A 5,401-nucleotide genomic window follows, 5' to 3' on the forward strand; every position below is an offset into this window, starting at 1 on the left:
TACGGTTTAGTCTAATTCTGGATAAACCACGTCTCCCCACTTTTGTCTCCAGCTGAAGAGGCATCCGTGGTGCTTGCAGCCTCCTCTGCACAGCTGCTTCTCCACTGACAATTGCTGCTCAGACACAGGGCCCTTCTCCAGAAGTTGATGGTAAAATCGGGGAGCAGAGGGAACAGTCATCCACCCAAACGCAAACTCCAAATATGAGAAAGCATCGGTTGTGCAATTTTTTTTTCAAGTGCTAAAAATCGTTTATTGGATTACTTTGTAAAATAATTTATATAAAGTCATGCTTGTAACTCTCTTACCTGTTGTGGTCTTAGATTTCACACCAAAGAAGATTGAGGGCTAAGAGTACCATTACAAGAAGAAACATGAGGGAGGCAGATGCTCAGAGAGTCAGAATTCATGCCTCCACTTGAGATACAAAGAGAAAATATAGACCTGAGAGCTCCTTGGAAGGCGAGAAAAGAGAAATTATAGATGAGGGATCTCTTTGTCACATCACAGAAGGATATCTGCCCATACCCATAGTCCAGGAAAACTCCAACTCTGTGCATTTGTTCTCTCAAGGAAACCCTTTTTAAAGGGGGAAAGGCCCAGAAAGTATAATCAATTCCCATCATGGATCCTTGAATAAGACCTTATCTCCAGAAGCACTTCTGCTGGCAGAGCTTCTGCGTACGCCCAGCTGCCACTGTGTTGCCTTTTCCACACCCACCCTCCAGTAGGTGCCGCCCTGAGGTGAAGCTCTCCACACCCAACATGGTGGCACTGAAGTCAAATCTCCCTGGGTGGGTGACCGGGTACATCCTGCTGCACATTTCTGAGTCTCACACTTCTCAGATCCTCAGATAAGACCAGACAGGGATGAGCTGTTTTAGGGTCCAAAGTTATAGGGCTTTGCAGCACTTTTAGCATTTTGCTCATTCCTGTTATTTGGCGTAAACTCACCTCTGGGATTCAGTCGGGCTCTAGACACTGAAGCAGTTGTGACTCGCTCCTTTCCAAAGAATACCTTGCATTCTGGAGCAACGCTGAGGCAGATTGCCCACATTTTTCTCTAGCTCTGCAGTGATTTTTGGAGCCTGCAGATCTGTTCAGAGAGCCTGACTTCACTCTCCCTCAGTTTATTCATGTTCTTTCTCCACAAACAGTTCAGTCTCTGTAGTGTTTCCTGGAACTTCTCCTTTAGCTTTGTGGCAAACTCCATCAGTTGGTTCTGATTGGCTTCTCTCAAGTTCAGGTTGAATCTGCAACGTTGCAGGCTCTAGAAGTTCACTTTGTTTTCTTCAATCATCAATCGGACCCTTATCCTATATTCAGACTCAATCATCACTTTAAAATTCTGCTCTTCTTCCTGCATCATCACCATTCTTTCTTGCTCATCAGCCAATATGCTTTTAGCTACTTCAAGTTTCTCCTTCAATATGTTCAATATCTCCTGGAATAACTTCCTATAATTCTCAGCAGCCTCTTGTACTCCATACACCACCTGATTCTTGTGCTCCTGGGACTTGAAGTACTTGTCACAGAGCGTGATTTGGTCATCATGGCAGAACAGCTGTGGTGGCTCCAGATGTATCTCACAGTAGACATCTTCTGGGATTTCTTGCTCTAACTGGGAGCGGAGCCTTTTGGACATGCCGGCAGGTGGCCCTAGTTGAAGATTGGGCTGTTTCTGTTGTGGAATACACCTCCCCATACCCTGGAAAGGAAAAGAGTGGCAGTGTTCTGGTGCAGACACACTTGTTAACCTCAGTCCGCAGTCAAGCTTCAGCAGGTCAGCGCACCCTGGACTCCTCAAATCCAGCAAATCTTCAGCAGCCACGTGTTGAGCTCTCAGCAGTCAACATAGTTGGCCAGGACCCTCCTCTTGGAATCGTTTCTTCTCTTTGCAATCAAGATCATGTAAATGACATCCCTCCTATGTTACTCGTCTGTTTCCCAGCATTCTCTTTTGACTTGGAATCCTCTTGAACCTCTAAGTTTTGGGGTGCTTCCAGGGTCAGTTCTGGTCCCTTATCTTATGCTAGTTCCAATGTCTCCCTAGGTAATCACATTTACTTCCCTGTTGTTTAATTTTGAAGGTAGGATGTTGACACAACAATTGTGAAGACCATGAGGAAAAGGTATTGAGGTTATCATTTCATCCAGTAATTGCTATACTTGGTATTTACCCAAATGAGTTGAAAACTTATGTCCACACAAAACCCTGTACATAGATGTTTATAGCAGGTTTATTCATAATTGCCAGAACTTCAAAGCAATCAAGATGCCCTTCAGTAAGTGAACGGTTAAGTAAACTGTAGCACATCCAGACAATGGAATATTATTGAGTGCTAAAAGGGAATGAGCTCTCAAGCCATGAAAAGACACGGAGGAAACTTAAATGCATATTTCTGAGTGAAAGAAGCCAGCCTGAAAAGATTATATACTATAGGATTCCAACTATATGACATTCTGGAAAAGGCAACACTATGGAGACAGTAAATAGATCCGTGATTGTCAGGGGATACTAAGGCAGGAGGAGTGAATAAGTGGAGCACAGAAGATTTTTAGGACAGTGAAACTATTTTGTAAGATACTACAATGTTGGATAGATGACATTATACATTTGTCAAAACCCATAGAATGTACAACACAAAGAGTGAGCCCTAATGTAAACTATGGACTCTGGATGACATATCAGTGAAGGCTCATCAGTTGTAATAAACGTAGCCTCTTCTATGGGATGTTGATAGTGGGGAAAGTCTTGCAAGTGTGGACAGGGGATATCTGGAAACTCTCCATACTTTCCACCCAATTTTGCTATGATCCTAACACTGCTCTAAAACTTAAGGTGTGTTTCTTTTAAGTCTAGCACACTAAAAAGAAAAAGATACAAAGGAAGCAGGGTAAAAGTGAGTCTTTTAAACATTTTATTTAAATATCAGTGTTTGGTTACTGAGAGGTGTAATCACAAGGGATGCTTTATTTTCGACATGTCTTTATGGATGCAGCCCCATCCTCAACAGACCACTTTCCTCAGTATTAGAGTCCCACTCGTGCCTTCCCCAGTATCAGAACCTAGCCATGTCAAGCTGTTTCCTGCTTGGTCTGCCCGTGTGGCCTCAGGAGGAGGCTCGGAAGTGGGGAGGTAGGAAGACCATGGCTTCCCCAGCGCCCGTTTCACATGCACCCACAGACTCAGGATCTGGTCTGAATGGCCTGTGTGAACTTGCCCTGAATTCCTGCAGGAGGAAACTGCTTCAGCTAAAGACTAACTTCCACCCAAGACTGGATGATCACTACGGATTAGACAGTCATTGCTCTATTAGGTGTGAGTGATCACTGAGGCCAGTCTAAACCCCGAGGAAGTATCTGGCTGAGAATGGCCTGGACAAATGGAAGTACACGCAACTCCACTCCCCTTTCCCTACTTACCAGCCTGATAATGACACACAGAAAAGAGACACAGCATATACTCAGGTTTAACAGCAAGAGTGAGCTAAGGCTAATCATTTTGTGATAAGAACTAATTTATTTCTTTGAGAAGTTCGAAGTACAGACTTGAAGCCTACTGTTCATACACAGAGTCATTATTAAAGCATCCATTTTCCCAACATTGCAGTCCCACCTCCAAAACCACAGATTCTTTTCTCCTCAATCTCTCAAGCCTGGTGTCTTTGATATTTCTTCATTCTGCTGCCTGGAATAAAGGTCCTGGTAACAGTGCAGACAAGCAAGGATGCCTTTTAAGAGTACGGTGGACAAGAGTGACCCCTGCTGGATGAATGAGGACAAAGTAGCACAGCACAGGACTAACATGGGAAAACAGAAGAAAAATATTTTGAAGTGGTGCTTTTGGAGGAGGAGAAGAAAACGTTTTGCTTAATAATCTTTTAAAACTTTATTGGATTGAAAAACAAACCTGAAAGACTTATTCTTTTTTAGGTTTCTAGAAACAAACTTGGTTGAGTGTTTGCCACTTCTACAGCACGTTGATACTTACTTTAAGTGATTTTTTAAGAGCTCCGACTATTCGGCACGGGTTCTAAAAGCAGCTTAATAGCTGAACTGTTTCTTTTCTATCTAATTGCCTGCCAGGACTCCAAGTTATTTGTGCACAGGCAGGAATGTATCTACTTCGTGATCAGGAGTAATTCTGATAAACCTGAAAGCATACGGTAGACTTCAAGACTGAGTTTTCAGAACTGCCAGGGGAAAGGGATGTTTCAGATAGGTCAACAGGGTCAGAAACATTCAAATAAAACGTGACACGTTTTGCCAAACTTTTTCCTTTGGCCACAATGTAATTTGGATATTTTCAGAATCCTTAGATCCTTAATTTGGAGGGTGAGTTCTTTTTTAAAAAGAGAGTAGGTTTCCTTATACATGACATATATCCTGATGCACTAAAATATGCTCTTCTTTGCAATATCCTCTGTTTTAGGGGCATGGAGAAGACAGAGTTGGGTGTTTCAGTTCACTGCCTCTCATGTCAAAAGGGCTAATCACGGGAATTCCCTGGTGGTCCAGTGGTTAGGACTCTGTGCTTTCACTGCTGAGGGTGGGAGTTCAGTCCCTGGTGGGGGAACTAAGATCCCTCAAGCTGCATGACTTAGCCAAAAAGAAAAAATGCCTAATCACATCGGCATTGTGTGACTCTACCACTTTTTTGACTCTGCCACTAAGGCAACTTTGGACAAGTTTTCTAAACTTCCTAAGCCTCAGTTTCCTTCTCTGTAAAATGGGGTTGTTTATAGTGCCCACTTCAAGAGGTTATTGGGAGGATTCAGTGAGTGATGCTAAAAACTGTCTGCTAACACCCCAGGATAATCCCAATTAGCTTTAGATGAAAATGTTTAATCTTAGAGATGAAGATACAGAAAAATCATGATTTTAAAAAAAACACACTGAAAGATTGGCAATTGTATATGTCAGTTTTTGAGAGGGAAGTCATTGATGGTAGGTAAGCCTTTAATTTGGGGCAAGAATAAAAATGAGTTGATTTTAGTTTCTCTGGCTCTATGAACATCTCCACCGAAGGACAGGGTTAGAAGCCTTCAGGGGATTTTAAACCACTTTTCAGGATGGACTCTGGTCTTCTTGGTGTAGACAGGCTCCCCCCCGACCCATCATCCATGCAACATCTGTTCCTCCTTCACTAGTTATGTACCTGCCAAGTGTTGGAAGAGATGCTGATAACAAAGATCCATCCTCTGCCTGTGAGAAGGGCATGCTCTGTAGGGGAAAGGGGAGAAAGTTCCTGAGTTCTTCAGGATCCTGAGATTTGTACTGTTCCTTCCTCATTGCAGTCCAATACACTCTCAGAAGGGCTTGTCGAGATCTTTGGCAACCCTTCTCCCGCACTGACCAGGATTAGAGTTAGATTTGAAGACACAGAACAGAGTAAAAT

General features: G+C 43.1%; 1 pseudogene across 1 annotated transcript; it reads right to left on the bottom strand.

Moving 5' to 3' along the window:
• Nucleotides 1-326: 326 nt before the first annotated feature.
• Nucleotides 327-1,645, bottom strand: LOC308614093 (putative E3 ubiquitin-protein ligase TRIML2; annotated as a pseudogene). Its single transcript has one exon. The product of its transcript is annotated as a putative E3 ubiquitin-protein ligase TRIML2 (transcript).
• Nucleotides 1,646-5,401: the final 3,756 nt, after the last annotated feature.

The sequence above is a fragment of the Mesoplodon bidens genome (assembly GCF_964165515.1).
Source record: "Mesoplodon bidens genome assembly, chromosome: 3".
Classification (NCBI taxonomy): domain Eukaryota; kingdom Metazoa; phylum Chordata; class Mammalia; order Artiodactyla; family Ziphiidae; genus Mesoplodon; species Mesoplodon bidens.